Source organism: Lutra lutra, chromosome 13 (assembly GCF_902655055.1).
Source record: "Lutra lutra chromosome 13, mLutLut1.2, whole genome shotgun sequence".
In the NCBI taxonomy this organism is placed as follows: Eukaryota; Metazoa; Chordata; class Mammalia; order Carnivora; family Mustelidae; genus Lutra; species Lutra lutra.
In genome coordinates this window covers 24465590-24484478 of record NC_062290.1, presented here as the reverse complement: position 1 = coordinate 24484478, position 18889 = coordinate 24465590, and the positions used below count along the sequence as shown (strand labels likewise).

The window sequence follows — 18889 nt, the reverse complement described above, 5'->3', positions numbered from 1 at the left end:
CCCTGTTAATTTTTCTACTCCACATCATCCACTTTCCACTTCTTGCCTATCCAGCAAGGCCTTGCTCTTCCTTGGAGAGTGAGGAAAGGAAGAGCAAGGCCTTGCTGGATAGGCAAGAAGTGGAAAGTGGATGATGGTCGGGTAACCAACATTTAAAAAGCACCAGTCCAGCATAGGAAGTAGGGTCCATGGTACTGTAACAGCGTTATCTGGTGACATGTGGTAGCTGCAGTTCCAGTGAGCACAGCACAGCATAGAGTTGCATACCTGACACTACTGTGATATTGCATCAGCCCTTCTTCAGTTAAAAAAACAAAACAAAACAAGTCTCTAGTACAAGTGAACGACCCCATCTAATCCCCCTCAGTCCTTCCTGTCTGGCAAAATCTTGTCTCTCTGCCTTTTTTAGAAATGCCTTTCTGTATGTAACTGATTATTGTTGGATTAAATCTCCCATGTCAAAACTGAGTCTACTCACAACTGAGTCTACTGATGCCACATGAAATCCAGCCCCAGCACTACCTGGAAATCATTCATTCACTCCACAAATACTTATCCAAGACTAACTAATTTGAACAAAATAAATGGACTTAGGTCACTATTTCCTTAGTACCTTCTCTCCTCAATGCACCCAGATCTAATTTATTTTATTTCAAATTTTATTTGACAGAGAGCAGGAGCACAATCAGAGGGAGTGACAGAGGTAGAGGGAGAAGCAGGCTTCCTACCAAGCAGGGAGCAGGACTCAATCCCAGGACACCAGGGTCATCACCTGAACCGAGGCAGATTCTTAACCCACTGAGACAGACACCCAGGTGGCCCTCAGATCTATTTCAAATTTCCTTTACTTTCCTCAAACTTAGGCCATCTTCACTTGCCCAGCAGATGTGCTGGAGCACAGCTCACAGAGGAGCAAGAAAGCCGTAATTGAGCCTCTCACAAAACAAAACAAACCCAAATTATTAAAAAAAAAAATCTGCCCATTCTTCTTTTTCCTCATCCTTCCTGTTATACGGAAAGCGGTTTCCTTCCCAATCTGAAAGGAAATATACTTTCTGAAATGTCTTTATTGAGAGAGAGTTAACTTCTTGTCTTGATGGACTGATCCGCCCTTGCCAGGTCTCCTTCTGACCCCTCCTCCCTGTCCTTATGAGGCACCCAACATCTTTTTTTTTTAATGGTTTTACTGCATTTTTTAAATGTTTTTTACTACAGAAAAATGTCCAAGAGCACATATAACAATATAACTTCACACCCATCTGCCACCCAACTTGCACTGTTATCATTGGGCGGGTGTGATACACTGTGATTAAAGTGCAAAAGCCCCTTTAAAACAAGTTGCCATCCTTCTCTGAGACATATGCTATGTGTCCACATCGAAACTCTCACATTTCTTTGATATTTATCACCTGTGCTACAGACTTATTCACAACAGGTGTATGCAGCATTGGTGTCAAAAAGGCACTGGGCTTTAGAGGCTTTGGCAATCAGTTCTTCTCTGCCTCATAATCAACCCTGAGGAGGCATGTGAGTGAATTCCTCAACCGCACAGAAGAAGTAATCTTACGGAGCAAATTCAGGGCAGAATTTCACTGTCCTTTAATCACTCCTTAACTGTAATATGCAAAAAGTATAGAACAACACCGTATATGTTGTTGAAGGCTTGGCATTGTGTGTTTTCAAATATTTAGAAGAAAAATTTGTCATGTTACTGTTCAAATAAACTACTGTGTATCACCTTACATGAAGTAGATCAAACACTCCCCTCTTTCCCAAAATGCCATTAAAAGTAAAAGATTAGATGAAAACTGCTCAATACCATTAACCATCAGAAAAATTCAAATCAAAATCAATATTGCCAAAATTTCAATCCCACAAGGATGGCTAAAATCAAAAAGAATACAAATTTTGGTGGGAATGTGGAGAAATTAGAACCCCCACACAATGTTGGGAAGAGATTATGCTGAGTGAAATAAGTCAAGCAGAGAGAGTCAATTATCATATGGTTTCACTTATTTGTGGAGCATAACAAATAGCATGGAGGACAGGTGGAGTTAGGAGAAGGCAGTTGGCGGAAATTGGAAGGGGAGTTGAACAATGAGAGACTATGGACTCTGAAAAACAATCTGAAGGGTTTGAAGAGGTAGGGGGGTGGGAGGTTGGGGGAATCAGGTGCTGGGTATTAGAGAGGGCAGAGACTGCATGGAGCACAGGGTGTGGTACAAAAAACAATGAATACTGTTATGCTGAAAATAAATTTAAAGAAATGAAAAAAAAAAGAAAAATGCTACAGCTATTTTCGAAAACATTAGGGCAGTTGCTCAAGATGTTAGACATAGGGTTAACATAACAGTTAACATAGGTTAACTGTTTAACATAAACAGTTCCACTTCTTAGTATATACTTATGAGAAATGAAAACATAGGTCTATATAAAAACTTGTAAACAAATGTTTATAGCTATCTTATTAAATGGTCAAAGATGGAAACAATTCAAACATCTGTCAACTGTAAAATGGGTAAGTAAAATATAACATATCCCTATGATATAATATTTTTGGAATAAAAAAGACCAATCCATGCCACAACAGGGATGAACCTTGAAAACATGTTAAATGAAAGAAGCCAGTCACTAATGACCACATATGATTCCATTCACATGAAATATCCAGAATAGGTAAATGTAGAAGCAGAAAGTAGTTCATTTTAGAGCTAGAGGGAGGAGGGGAGAGGAGAATAATAGCAAAAGTTTGCAGATTTGTTTCTGTTAAGTCATGACAACGTTTTAAAATTGACTGTGGTGGAGCATATACTGAAAATCAAGGAATTATACATGTTAAATGGGTGAATTTTATGATACGTGAGCTTTATTTCAATAACGCTGTTAAAACAAAGGATTTAAAAATAAGTGCTTAAAGATGACAAGAAGGGGAGCATAAAGGCCAAATTTATTTTTAAAATGTATTTGAAAATAAAGTTTTGGAAAAGTTGCATAGATGGAAAAGCCATAGATGGTAAAGCCATATACCCTTTATCCAGATTTACCTATTAAGATTTTGACCTGTTTACAATTCTCTCTCCTTTTCTCCTTCCCCTTCTCTACATATATGCCTATGAAATCTATGCATACATTCTTGAATATTTGAAAATACATTTCATGCATCATGCACTTTCTCCCTGAATATTTCATAGTGTATTTCTTATTACAAAGAATATTCTCTGACAGCACAGTTATCTCCTTCAGTAAGTTTCATGTTGATGTAAAACTTTTAACCATTGCCCCACTCAAATTCCATTTTTATCAATTCATCAAGTAATGCCCTCTGTGTGTGTGTGTGTGTGTGTATGTGAGTTTGTGTAAACCTGCTTACAGGATTTAGTCTAGAATCACCTACTACATCCAGTTGCTGTGTATCTTTAGTTTCCTTTAATTGGGATCAGTTTCTCAGCCTTTTTTAGAACAAGGCCAGGTTTGAAAAATCAATTCGATGTGCCAAATTTATAATGCTTTCATACCTGGAAATTTTTTGGGGTGGAACTTATCTTGCTCAGACTTTAAAGGATGTTTTTATAGTTGTGAGTCCTAGGGGCCTATTTAAAAACAATTCCAGAAATTCAAAGATATGTGGAGGGATTTATCTTAACAGACATACATCTTGCAGTCAAGGGAGGGTATTTGAAGTTGGGTGGGTCAGAAGTGTACTTTCCTTTGGGAGAGACAATGGTGAAGCTGTGGACGCTGGTTAAGAGGGGAAAAGAAGGCTGTCATTACTGGCAAACCCTCCTCATATGGGAGGGAAAGGATTGGGTGTCTAGGGCAAGACTGATTCATCAGGAAGGGAATGTAGGCAAGTCAAGTAAGGAAATGATACAGGGCTTAATTTCAACAGTTTATAATCTAAATAATGAAGCTGTAATGGTTTCAACTATTAAATGACTAGGTAACATGGGGAGAAGAAATAAATACATATAACTATCAACAAAAATGTCATTATCATTTAAAATTGGTAGAGATGACAATAAGGCATTTTGGTGAAAAGGTAAGGTAGAAGGTATGTGGTAAAAACACTTTTCATGGAAGAAATAAACATAGATGTCATTCAAAAATCCAAAAGGTATTGCTAGGTATAGTTACAGTTGTGCTCATTAGACATTATGATAGAGGAGCTCACTTCCTAAATCAAGGTGAGTTTGGTCTGCTGTGATGCAGCACACTTGCTCTGTAAAATAAAGAACCTTGAAAAGTGTTGAGGGGAGAAGGGGGACTGGACAGAGAGGAAAGAGGGAGCAGCAGGGAGAGACATTATACGTGTGGAAGAGAACCTATAGTGCATGAATAGCCTAAGAGGGATTTGGGGAAATGAAAGAATTACTAAAAGCTTTTAAGTTGTTTGCCTCAGTTCCATGGATATGTTGTGCCCTTGTCTCCCTCTTTGTCATGGTTTCTGTTCTTTGGTACAGGCTATTCTGCTTTCTCATGATTTTCAGTGAACCTTTTGAATACTTTTGAGGAGCTATGGGGGTGGGGCTGTTGCTGAGTCTATTTCTGGCTTCATACAGGGAAAGATGTATGAGGGAGAGCTGCAGCTGAAGGCAGAGTAGAACTTGAGAATGTAAATCCCGGGGTACAGCAAACCTTCAGAGATGAATTGAGGTCCAAAGTAAGATCACCAAGCAGTGAGAAGGGTCTCAGGTGATATCAGGGTAACAGGCGACTGAGAACATTTCACTAAGGTAAATATATGATATGTGACTAGGTGGAGCAGGAAGGTAGGCTGGATGCATCTAACCGGCCAGGAAGGATGGACACATCTATTGGGCTGGATAGTGGGGCAAGGGTTGCATGTGAGTTTCTGTCTCCTGTCCTGTCTCCTCCCCAGCACTCAGGAACCTTTGGTGTCTGTACTAAAGCCCTGTGATGTGGACCTGGAACTCTAATACATGGATTCTCCATGCCCAGCTGCCTGAGGCAGGAGTGCATTTGCAATGATGTGAATCATCTTTGTCTGAGAAGCCTTACTGCACCATGGCTGAACTCCAATTACACTTGCTCAGTCTTCCCATCCTTGCCTTCCTGGGTCGGGTGGGGCTCCTCCTCCTGGTGCTGTGCTACCGAAAGAGGAAACTGTGTTTACCAGTATTTTGGAAACAGAAATTCAATCAGGTAAGTAAAGTCCCTCAGAGATACTAAATCTTTCTTTTCAAATAGATGAATTTAAAACAACTTCCAAATGATACTTTTGTTGTTGTTGTTGTTGTTGTTTTGCCTTTTAACCAGAGTTTTTTTTTTAATTTAATTAATTTTTTTATAAACATATAATGTATTTTTATCCCCAGGGGTACAGGTCTGTGAATCGCCAGGTTTGCACACTTCACAGCACTCGCCATAGCACATATCCTCCCCAGTGTCCATAACCCCACCCCCCTTCTCCCAACCCCCCTCCCCCCAGCAACCCTCAGTTTGTTTTGTGAGATTAAGAGTCACTTATGATTTGTCTCCCTCCCAATCCCATCTTGTTTCATTTATTCTTCTCCTACCCCCATAACCCCCCATGTTGCATCTCCACTTCCTCATATCAGGGAGATTTTTGCTGAATCTTACAAATACTAAGTAGTTTTTTTTCTATCCTATTTTATTTTATGAATCTCTATGCTCAGTGTAGAGCCCAAGACAGGGCTTGAACTCATGACCCTGAGATCAAGACCTGAGCTGAGACCAAGAGCCAGATGCTTAACAGATTGAGCCACCTATGTGCCCCTTCAGTTGTATTTTAATTTTCACTTGGTTTAACATAGTTTTTTTCTTTTGAGTCTCCTTTCTTGCCCTGTGTATTAGTAGTATGTCATTTAATCTAATCTAAACATGTTGGGATTTCCAGCTATCTTTCTGTAGTTGATTCCTAGTTTAAGTCTATTATGGTCTGAAAACATACTGTGTGTGATTTCTATTTTATATTTTTTAAGGTGTGTTTTGTGTCCTTGAATATGGTCCACCTTAGTGAACATTCCATGTGAGCTTGAGAAGTATGTGTATTCTGTGGTTGGATGAGGTATTCTATAAATGTCAATTAGAGCAAGTTGATTGAGGATGTTGTTTGGGGCAACTATATCTTTACTGGTTTTCTGCCTGCTGAATCTGCCCATTTCTGATAAGGGCTGTTGAAATCTCCAGCAATAACAATGGATTCATCCATTTTTTCTTGCAATTGTACCAGTTTTTGCCTTACATATTTTGAGACTATGTTGTTACATGTGTACCTGTTAAAGACTGTTCTGTCTTCTTGGAGAATTGACCTCTTTGTTGTTGTGTAATGCTCTTCTTTACCCCTGATAATTTTCCTTGTTGTGAAGTTTGTTTTGTCCAAAAGTAATAGAGTAACTCCTGTTTTCTTTTCCTTAGTGTTAGCATGGTACATTTTTCTCTGTCCCTTTGCTTTTAATCTGTATCTTTGTATTTAATATGGGTATTTTATAGACAACATATAATTGGGTCTTGTTTTTTGTTATGTTTTGTTTTGTTTTAATCTGTTCTAACAGTCTACTCTTTTAATTGGTGAATTTAGTCCACTTCCATTTAGTGATTTTTAAATATAGTTGGATTAAAATCTCTACCTTGTCCATACTATTTGCTATTCATTATACCTATCCTTCCCCTCTTTCTCTGTTTTTTTTTTTTTTTTCTGGTTTTAAACAAGCATTATATATAATTCTATTTTCTCACTTTTGTTAGTCTATCAATTATTGTGTTTAAAAATATTTTAGTGGTTGTCCAAGAGTTTGTAATATACATTTACAACTACTCTAAGCCCACTTTCATATAATGTCATATCACTTCATAGATAGTGCAGGAGTGTCCAATTCCTCCTGTCCCTGGTAACAATGATGCCATTCATTTCACTTATCCATATACTATAATCACCCAACACATTATCATTACTATTATTAGGTCAAATGAGAATAAGATGAATGAAAGTTTTATTTGACCCTCATTCATTCCTTCTCTTTCTTTCCTTTATGTAGATCTGAGTTATTTCCCTTCTTGCCAAAGAACTTATTTTAACATTTATGCAGGGCAGGTCTGTTGGTGATGAATCCCCTGTTTTTATTTGTCTAAGTTTTTATTTCTCTTTTACTTTTGCAGGATAATATCAATAGATATAACATTTTGGATTGGTGGTTGTTTCTTTCAACACTAAACATTTCACTCCAATCTCTTACTTTCATGGTTTATGATAATAGGTCATGATTCTTATGTTTTTTTCCTCTAGAGGTAGTGTTTATATTTCCCTCTGGATTCTTTCAAAGTTTATCTTTTGTTTTCCTACAGTTTGAATATGATATGTCCAGGTATAGACTTTTTTAGTATTTCCCTGTTTGGTGTACTCTGAACTTTCACAATGTATCATTAATCTGTTATTAATCTTGGAAAATATTTGGTCATTATTACTTCAAACATTTTTTATGTTCTGCCTTCTTCTGGTATTCCAATTACATATATATTACACAGTTTGAAACTCAGTTCTTGGATATTCTAGATTTTAGGATTAAGAAAATTCTTTTTCTGTTTGTATTTCAGTTTGGCAAGTTTCTAATGACATTTATGCAGACTCACATATGTTTCCTTGACTGTATGCAACCTACAGATGATTCAATCAAAGGCATTTTTCATTTGTCATACTGCTTTTATTTTATAACATTTCCTTTGATTCTTTTGTAGAATTTCCTTCTCTCGGCTTACATGCATCATCTGCTTTCCTCTGTCATCTACCTTTTCCATTAGAGCCCTTAACATAATCATGGTTACTTTAGCTTCCGCATATGAGAATTCTGAAATGTGTCATTTCTGAATGTACAGCTGATGCTTGGTTTGTCTTAACAGTTTGCTTTTTCCTGCCTTTTAGCATGTCCTGTTATTTTTCTTTGAAAGCCAAACATGATGTATTGGGTAATCAGAACTGAAATAAAAAGACCATTAATGTGAAGTCTTATGTTAATCTGGTTAGGTGTTGGGGTGTGTTTAATATTTACTGTAGCTATACATATCAGAGGCTGCCGTTTCCTCTAGTGTCCTTGTTTTTGTCTCCCCTAGTGTCTTTAGGTTTCCCTAAATCTCCCTAAATAAAACCTATACCTTGCAGCTCTTTTTAGCTATGATCCTGTTCCTACACCAGAGCTGTCAATACTGTAGTAAGGTGTGAGGGGAGTGAGGGGAGGGGATATGATTAATCATTCGTCTTTTAATGATGGCCTTATGTTCCTGGATTGTGATGTTCACTAGTGTTTCAGAGATTTTTATTTTGTTTTGTTCCACTCTTTGGGTGAGAGAGGAAATCTAGAGGTGGCTGCCGTAGTTGGGTAATTTACCTTCTCCCATGGGGCATAATGCTCTGGTAGGCTTTTCCCCTCTGAGTAGGCTTCTGTTATGGAAAACAGTCTGGGAATATTTCACAATATTTTCAAAGTGGTTACCTATCACCCTAACCCTACTCTTCCTGGCCAGAAAATGCCAGACAGCATTTGGGGGGGGTAGCTCTTTATTATGAGAACCAGGTTGGGTTCCCGGTAATAAAACCCATATAAGTGGGGGGCTCCCATCAGATTGTGACTCCAGGAATTTCTCACTCTCATGCTAGGCCATATGCATCCTCCAGGAATTTGTCGAAATGTCTGTTTAAGTGTTCCTACCAGGAAAGCGGTGTTGAGCTTCCAGTGCCTTCTGTTTCAGGTAAGCAAATCTTAGGTATGATTTTCTGCGTTGATACTCTCTTCAGATTTGAGGTAGTGGTTTATCACTATTGTTCCAAGAAAAGTCATAGATTTTTAGTCTGTTCAGTTTTTCAGTCTGTTCAATCCAGAGGTTGCCCTTCAGAGAATGGGTTCTTTGTTTTCCTGTTCCTTTTCCCAGATTTCTAAATGCTTTTGGTAGGATTAGAGAAATACCTAAAATGGGAAGTCTTAAGAGAACATACATTCATTCTTCTAGGAAAAGTGGCCTGGCAGGGATAAGGGTTAAGGAAGGACTAAGGTTTCTACTTGAAACTCACAGTCTATCTGGGTATGGTGGTGGGTCTTGGGTAAAATCTCAAATACAGGGATTCTGTAGTCCTGAATTGGGTTATTTTGAGAGTATGAGGTCTGTGTAAGAGAATAGTTTCCCAGCAGCTGATCATGCGTCACATTCCCATGTCCAGCATCACTCGATCAAGGCTTCCTTCATGCTGGGCTGATCAGGAGAACAGTGCTGAGCCTCTGAGAAGACAGTGAGATCTGAGCTATGACTTAGGATACAGGTTCCTACCTGAGGCAGCATACATGTGACTGTTGGACTTCATTTTCTGTGTCCTCATTGAACAAAGGAATTCTGACTGAGAATATCAAGTGTGGACTTCCCAGACAAAATCCTCCTCTGAGTTTTTCGCAGAAGTAAGTATTGAGAATACTTTATCACCTTAAAAACTGAAAAAAGCAAGGAACACAAAGTTCTATTAATTAAAGTCCTACTATACTTGGATAAAGAATGTCTCCATTTCTGAGAGAAGATTTAGACATGGGTCCCAACCCCTCTCATTCTTTTTATCTTTGTTCTAGCATCAGGACAGAGCCAAGAGGAGGAGGAAAGGTGGGACTCTGAAAGGTAAGGGTCTGCCTATTCCACCTGAATTCTCTAAGGGTGACCCTTGCTGTTCTCTCCATAAGGGCTCAGGTCCATGATCTCTGAGGATGCCAGCTGCTAGATATGTTCCCTCTCAGAAAACAGAAGCCTCAGAAGAGAGGCTCATGGAAAGGTAGTCAGAGTACAAAACCCTTCTCAGATTCCCTGCTCTGACCATTACTGAGCACGAAGCAGTGATGGATCTGGACAACAGACGTTGCCCATTAGGTGGCCATGTGAGATGTCAAGAGTCAGAATCTCTGTCTCCTGACTTTGTGAAAGACCTGTGACATCATGGATACTCAATTTCCTCTTTGAGAAGACCATTGACCTATGATCCACATAGGATGTTTTTCAGTATTACATAGCATAGATAATATGTAGAAAAGCCCATTGTGAATGATAGAACAATATAAGTCTTATTATTATTAGCATTGATCATATGACCTTATATCCTAATTCTTGGAGCTCTCCAAGTCCAATCTACCTAGGGTATCATGTAAAGGACACTCTACTTAGCTTCTTATAAAATCTTTTGCTTCTATCTTCATCTATCTCCTGGTTTCCCGGGTTGGAGAACTTGCCAGAGTCAAGTAGAGGAGGCAAGAAATGTGCTTTCTCTTCTAGAAAGTTAACTAAACATTACCTTTTTTCCTGTACCCCCCTTTTAAGCAGAGTCTTTCAACTTCTAGAGCCTCAGGGAAGCCTGGAATTGACATGGGATGGAAACTCCTCAGAGTTAGAATTCGAAAGTCCTGGGGATGTGAACAGGGGGCCTACCTTTGCCAGGGTCACTTATGTTTGTTCTGGTCCTGGCTGCAGCTTTGTTCCTCCTGTCTCCACAGCCCCCTAGGCGGCATCATGATACCATCCACTGTTGTCAACTGTTATGTTGAGACCCCCTCTGTGATGTGTGTAATGCCACAACTGCTGAGATGGGTCACCTGCTGTTCCCAGGGGCTCTGGAAGATGCTACTCCCTCTGTTATCCCCTTGGCTTCTACCCCTCCTATGACTGACTCCTCATTCACTTCATCCCCTGACTTCTCAGCAGTCTGTCCAGGAGACCTAATACCAGCCCCTTTGCCTTAGCCTTCTCTACCACCCCCCACCATCTTCTCACCTAACCCAATGACCCCATTAGCTGATTTTTTTCTTACCCTCACCCCCTGGTCACTCTCTGCTACTAGAGTCAAAAGCCTTGGATTCTCAGTTTCCAGTGAGACATTCCATATCCCATCCCCTTGCCATTCCCCCTTCCAAACTACATGACATTCAGAAAGGAGATCCTGTTGTCCAACCAGAGGCTACTTTACCTCTAAATACCATCTCTGCTCTTAACCCCACCATTTCACAAGATATCAACCTCTTACCAAATCTGTCTCAGACAAGGAACCCCAATGATTCATTTGCTTGTCATCATGCTGCACCAACTGTTTCACCACTGCCAGACTGCCCTTTAACTGTTACTCAATCCAAATTGATTTCCATCTCATTGAACCCTGTTCCTCAGAAGTCATCTCTAGATAGCCCTGGTGGGTTGTCCACTGATGTCCCAATAATCAGACGTACTGACTCTTCAAGTCTGTCAAGTTCAGATTTCTCCTCCTGGAAGGCTCATGCCAAGAACATGTTTCTCCCCACATTATCACACTCCAGTTCTCAGCAAGAGCAAGTCTACCTCCATCAACCAGAAACCTATCTCTGGAGAGACTCTGCTACTAAGCACAAGGAGGCCAGTGGAATTTCTTTCCCTGGCCTTAACTCCCAGGCCCTCTTAGAGAGAAAATGGCTTTCTGATTTTAGAGAAGAAAGCAGGAGGGGCCATTTTCAAAACAAATGTGGTCAGAATACCAATGGACATCTTTGGAGAATTTGTTGCAGCCATTTGATGTACAGTTCACTACAGCCCACAAAACTGGCTGGAACACTGAAGGCAAACCAGAGCAGCTCTCTATCAACAGTTCCTCTATATCAAGGCTTTGGGAGGAAACTTGCATCAGAAATATACCCAGCACTTCTGAGGTATTCTTTCTTTGCACACTGAGTCCTTCATAGCCACTGTCCTATTTTCTAGTAGTACTTCCCCACTAGAGTCTCACACTGTCTTATTCAATAATAAGAATTCATAATATCTCTGCTATCAAAATGCAAGCATCTCCACCACTTCCTTATTCCCAATCCCTTGCTCTCCCTGGTGTACATCTCCAGCCTTTGCCTCAAACCCTGCCCCAATCCCAGCCCCCATCTTTCACTCAGGTGAAAACCCAGGCCTATTTTCAGTCCTGTCTCCCATCTTCTTCTTCATCCCAGATTAGGGACTATTCAGTGTCTTTCCATATATCCAAGAATGAGTCAGACCCTCATATCTTGACAGAAAATCAACACCTGAAATGGCACGTATTGCAGAAGTAACAGGAAAGTTTGTAGTGTTTAGTCCCTGTGTTCCAGAAATCTCAAGAAACCACTTGTCTTCGAGCTCCCAACCTTCCATTTGTTAGCTGGTCATCCTATGCCTATGTGCCAGTCTCCATTTTTCCTGGCAATTTTCATATCGCCTGTGAACCCCAGGAGACACTGGAGTTACATAGTCCAAGGAAGGTAATCCCACGTTGGTGCCTCCATGACTGTAGAAGTCTAGAGCCCTAGCATTGATGGAGCCTCAGCATAAATTAACAGAAATCTCTCAGCAAAAAGGCAGACATGTTCACTCATAATTCTCTGAGCTTCAGGGCCATAGTAGCAGGGATCTAGCAAAGACCGAGTTGCATGTCTCTGGAAGGTTCCATGAGAGGGTCCAAACAAAGTTCCAGCTAAGAAGGATATGAGGAGTAATCTTGGATATATCCTGCGGAAGAGTCCAGAAGACAGCCCACAGGGTCTCAGAAAGGTCTGAGGGCTGCCTTGGAGAAAAGTAACTGTGTTTGTCATTCAAGGAACACTCAGGGAATGAATTATTAAATGTCTCAAGGAAGAACACAGACCAGAATCAAATGAAGAGCATTCTTAGATTACATATGAGCAAGAAGTTTTGCAGATCACAGCGGTAGGATTCCTATAGGTGTGTGTTATTCGTGGGTGGCTGAGGACAATACACTGCCTTTCTCTGTGAGTCCCTAGATTGCTACAGAAAACACAGATTCTAAAAAGAATGGTGGGTGGGTAGGGTTTACTGCCAGAGCACCACTCTAGAGCATTCTTTTCTTGATCCCAGTACATAACAGGTGCTAGAGGCCCATATTATAAGATTTTACATGAGGCAAATGTGCGGTCTACCCCTCAGGGCTCTTGAATCCATAAACTTCTATATGTTGAGAGAAGCCAAAACATGGTCTCTTCCCCAATTTAACTTTCCCTTCTCAGCCATGCATATTTCTGGGGTGGATTCCAAAGCCGAGTTTTTTAAACCCCGTGAGGAAAGCTCTAAACCTTTTTTGGGAAACAGGGTGAGAACAACAAAGTCAGTCCCCACTGTGGATCATCCTCTCCCCGCTATGTCATCTGTGGCAATGAAGGACATGGGGGCCTGAAGGCATCACACTCTGACACTGACCATAAGACTGCAGAGTGCATCCAGATAGCTGAGTGGGGCAGCCAGACTTTTAGCCCCCTGCACACAGCATAAGAGCTCAAGTGCGACCCAGTGAGACTGTACAAGACAACACATTTGGCCCAGAGGTGCTCACAGGGCAAGCTGGGGCTGAGCATGAGCCAATGCATGAGAATGTGAGTTCCAGTAACAAAGTAGAAATGGAACAGGGCAAAGTGATGGTGGAGAAGAATTTAGAACATTTTGTCATGCCCAACTTGTCCAGGGATATATTCGACACCAAGGAGCTCTGTACCCTTCAATCCCAATCTTGGGACACCTTGACAACCAATGAGCTGGGAAGCTACAAAATGATAAATGTCAACATGAGTAAAGTAGATCTTGATCACAGAAGTAGATTCCCTGATCACAGAAGACCCCTCACCAAAAATACTGGTTCCCAAGATTCTAAACTATCAGACCTGAAAGGACAGATCCTGAGTGAGTTAAAGTTTAAACTAGAGAGTGAGGAGCATAACCAGGCTCAAGGATGTCCCACTGACATACACCTTCCTTCAGATAGCTTGACTTCCAAGGCTTCTCTGACTCAGTCCCAAAGTGTGTGCAGTGGGGACATGGAAGCATCCCAGGTGCTGCACGTCCAACTGAAGGACAGCAGAATTAGCACAGAGCAGCAGCAGGAATCCTGGGACTCAAAACTGGCCTTCTGTAAGGGCCAGCCTATGAACTTCCCATAAAGAAGAGGTGCAAGTAAGTGAGATCTCAGGATCCCAAAGCAAGAAAATGCAGAAGTGAGGACTCAGGAGTAGGGACATCTGTAGGCAGAGAGAACAGTCACTGCGTTGAGGACAAAAAATGAGAGAGTGTTTCCCCAAATCTGTCACAGAATGAACAGTTTCCTCTTGAAGTTACTTCAGAAAAAAAGATGAGGCAATTTTTTCAGTGGATCAATTCAAAGAGAAAAATCACAGGCCAAAATTAGCAAGACAGGAAACAACATGTATTGGAGGCGATGTGGAGAAAGGCTTCCCCTTTGGTGGGAATGCAAGTTGGTGCAGCCTCTTTGGAGAACAGTGTGGAGATTCCTCAAGAAATTAAAAATAGAACTTCCCTATGACCCTGCAAATGCACTACTGGGTATTTACCCCAAAGATACAGATGTAGTGAAAAGAAGGGCCATCTGTACCCCAATGTTTATAGTAGCAATGGTCACGGTTGCCAAACTGTGGAAAGAACCAAGATGCCCTTCAACAGATGAATGGATAAGGAAGATGTGGTCCATATACACTATGGAGTATTATGCCTCCATCAGAAAGGATGAATACCCAACTTTTGTAGCAACATGGACGGGACTGGAAGAGATTATGCTGAGTGAAATAAATCAAGCAGAGAGAGTCAATTATCATATGGTTTCACTTATTTGTGGAGCATAACAAATAGCATGGAGGACATGGGAAGTTAGGAGAAGGCAGTTGGGGGAAATTGGAAGGGGAGGTGAACAATGAGAGACTATGGACCCTGAAAAACAATCTGAAGGGTTTGAAGAGGTGGGGGGGTGGGAGGTTGGGGGAACCAGGTGGTGGGTATTAGAGAGGGCAAGGACTGCATGGAGCACTGGGTGTGGTACAAAAACAATGAATACTGTTATGCTGAAGATTAAAAAAAAAAATCACAGGGCATTAATAAAGCCCCCAGCAAAAAGCCACGTTCATGTCCACCTTAGTGTAGCACCAAGACCCAATTGAAAATGTGGCTTCTTTTGGGAGTTATCAGCCTCCTGAAACTCACAAGCTCACCTGGGAAGGTCCTAGAAGAGAAGCTGGCACATATGTATGGATCTGAGGCCTCAGAGTTAAGCCAGCAGCAGGAGGATGTAAAGGCCCAAATAGGGCCTGACAAGCGACATCCCTCCAACTATCAGACTCTCTCTGACCCACAGCAAGAGAAACGGGCAAGTATCAAGTCCTGCAGCCAAGAAGCTGTCTGTGCTGACCAGAACCGTCTTACAAGTGTCAGAACAGAGACAGGGTCAGACATCGCCAGAAAGCTGAGGCCTTCAAGGATCAGCTGTTATGCCAGAGTCAACCCCCTTCTCCTCTGGCCTCTGGGAAGTCTGTGCCTCATCTCCAAGCCCCACGTGTGCATCAAGTATGCCAGGTCCTTTGGGCCACCAGGGGTGACCCTAACAAAAGTACTGTGTTTAGCAATTTGACTCTTCTACTCTAGCAGAAAATGCTTCTCCAGCACTTCCAGGGAGAAAAATTTCCCTAAAGAAATAATTCAGTCCTTGTTGAGAAAGCCTCACAGTTTTCATGACAGTATATCCTCTGATGAGAACAACCTTCAGTACAACCAAGAATATTAATCCTCCTCAATAAATGTTTCTTCTAATAGAGAGTGGTTTTCTCTGTGTGCTGCACTGAGACTAGGACTGGGGCTTGTGCTCAGGTAAAGGAAGCAGTGCATTCAACTCCTAATGATTAACTCTTTTGGCTTCTACAAGTGCACCAGTCCCTTGTAAGAAACCAGACAGTAGTCTTCTCAGTTTTATCCTAGGGTTGTTTATTTGATCCTGCTCTGATGTCCTATATTTAAAACATTTATGTTTTTTTTTATTTGTTTGTTTTTGTTTTTTTTTTTTTTCATAAAAAGTACAAAGAAGTACAAAGAACTTACTCTGAAAACATTTAGGCCTTTACAAATAGTGAGAAAAACCTTTACAGTGTAGAACTTGACTCAAACTCTTTTCATCTGCTCCCAAATTATCTGTCGGGTGGGATGAGTTACTGTCATCTAGGCTTCACCTCCTGGAAGATACTCAGGCTTATTACAGCCCAATGATACCATTTCAACATATGATCATATGGGATCGTCTTTGAGCATGAAGAGAGTACTTCCAGGGATGTTGCCAGGGAAACTCTCATCCTGTATGGTGCCTGCCTTCCCAGACATGCAACATTTTATACCAAGGTTACAGTAATTGAGGGGTGCATTAATTATCTATTGCTGTGTAATGGATATTCCAAAATTTAGTGGCTTAAAAAATATATACTTATTATGTCATGGCATTTGTGGGTCAGAAATTCAGGCAAGGCCTACCTGGATTCTCTGCTTCAAGGCTGCAATTAAGATGTCAGCTGAGGCTACATTCTCATGTGAAGGCTTGACTGGGGAAGGACCAACTCCTGTACTCATACTCATTGACACAGTTACTGGCAGGATGCAGTTCCTCAAAGTCTGTTGGAATGAGATCATTAGTACCTTGCTGGCTCTTGGCTAGAGCTCGATGTCATGTGGGCTTCTCCAGCATGGCAGCTTACTTCATCAAAGCAAGGAGAGAGTCTGCAAATAAGACAGAAGTTAAGATCTTTTGTAAACTAATGGAAATGACATCCCATTACCTTTCCTTTTTTCTATTAGTCAGAGGCAAATCACTAAGTCCAGCTTATGCTCAAGGGGAGGGGTAATTACATAAAGGTGTGAACATCAGGAAGTGGGGAGGATTGGAATCTTCTTAGAAGTCTTCCTAATGCAAGGGTTTCTTCTTGGACACCCTATTCAGTTTGCTGAAGCACAAGTGGCCAAAGGTGCCATGTGGATCTTTGTCCTCATTCATATCCAAGTCATCAAGGTCAAACTGTTCAATGGCTAAATGGAGTGGCAGCTGGCAAGTAAACAACAAAGAGACCAGAGCATCCAAAGAAGGAAGAAAAGGTGGTGCAGAGAGGTAAAGTTAGTATGGGTTCATCCTGAATGGTAAAATAAAATAAGCCTTCAAAACCATCTTACTTACCAGTATTCAGACTTAGAGGGGAGGAAAAACTAGGTGTAATATGGCACATCCTGGCTCTAACACAGTCTCTCCACTTTGCCCTAGGTCCCAGACCATAGGTCTAAATAAGTAACCTTCAGCTTCTGTAGACCTAGCCACACTTACAGAGGAAGGAAACCCTACAGTTTGCAAGGTTTAAGTTCTGTTCTTATTAATATATTTAACATAGTACATCCATCATTCCAAATTAAATTCTCATAGCTTGAACATCAGAGAGAATGGGTCACCCAATTGACGGAAAAGCGAGTACTAGGGATCTCAGAGTATGTAACTCCAATTTTGAGATATTTTCCTTGTTTTTATGGCTTGCAGACTTCCAACCAAGGGAGATGTGAAGGCTCAAATGGGTTGAGTTAATGGCCTTGGGTCACATAACACGTCATATCTAATGTGTATTGTTTCCATTCAGAGAAACATTGGGTGATGTAATAAGACAGACTTTGCACACTCAGAACTTATAGGAAGGCATCTGTCCAAATTACATGGTAATACCATCCACGAGTGATCTCATACTTTTGTTCTGCTTCTAGGATTGTTTTCCTTTCTTCCAGATTCCTCCTCCAATGGGAAAGCATCATGATCATAAAAAGTAAGAAGTATATTAGCTGAAAAATGACTAGGGAGATGAGGATCAATTTCTCTATGCAAATTTAGAAAGCATAAAACAATTGGGAAACTTGAATGTAAAATAACATGTAAATTTGTATAACTTACACAATTGTTAGGTGTAATATGTACAAGCTACCCCTCAAGTTTAGGGAAGATCAGAAACATGAAAGTTTGGAGAGAAAAATGTGTTAGTATATTGGCCAATGGTTCAACACCCCATTCCATTAGCACCAATAAAAGTCAACCCAACCTTTATGTAAAGAGGATCTTATACTACCAGACAGGAGGGGAGAAGGGAATAAAACTATCTAATGAAAAGAAGATGGAAGAGAACTTGTTTTAAAGATAAACATTTTGGGGGTGCCTGGGTGGCTCAGTGGGTTAAAGCCTCTGCCTTCAGCTCAGGTCGTGATCTTGGGGTCCTGGGATCAAGTCCTACATTGGGCTCCCTGCTCAGCGGGGAGCCTGCTTCCTCCTCCCTCTCTGCCTGCCTCTCTGCCTGCTTGCGATCTCTGTCAAATAAATAAATAAAATCTTAAAAAAAAGATTAAATAAAAAGATAAACATTTTGGCCTTCTCAGAATTTTCAGTCAAGTAATATGCCAAATTGAGGAAACAACATGGATGTTTAGAGCAAATCCATGCCTTTTAAAATTACTAAAGCTAACACATTATTATTCATTATGTGTGTATTCATTCAGCAATTACAACATGTAGATGCAATCCTAGGCCATGAGGAAGAAAAAGGAGCATCAACTTTCAAAGAGCTTACAAAGCACCAAGAGATGACGCCACATAAAAAGCAGCAATGCAGAGTAAAAAATACAAGCCCTACAGCAAAAAGTACCATAAACGGTAAAGAGGGAGGGAGATTAAAAGGCTTGATTGTGAAAGGATGAAGCTGCTTTTATTTTCTTGTCACTTTCATAACTTGACCTAAAATTGATTCTTCGTCGTTATAATCTCTTAGAATATCTCTCAGTGGAATAAATAATCTTGGGTTATTTTTCAAGAAACTTACTTGAATTTCTGCCTCTAGTTTCAGTAGGACCTCAACCCTGAGACTAAAGGTCTAGAATGGTGTCCAGCCTCTGCAAGCAGTTCTAGGTCATTTCTGACTTGATTTAAACCTAGAGGAGGGGGATTATTACCAAGGGTACATCCATGGGCTGCCCATATTGATGGGTTCTTTGCCATTACTTGTAAAAATGCTCTATGGTGGTACCCTGGTGGGTCTTTTTCATTCTT

At 40.8% G+C, this 18889-nt stretch overlaps 1 pseudogene; it reads left to right on the top strand.

Annotated features, from left to right (window-relative positions):
- Window positions 1-8637: 8637 nt before the first annotated feature.
- LOC125082949 (spermatogenesis-associated protein 31D1-like) lies at window positions 8638-15471 on the top strand (annotated as a pseudogene).
- Window positions 15472-18889: the final 3418 nt, after the last annotated feature.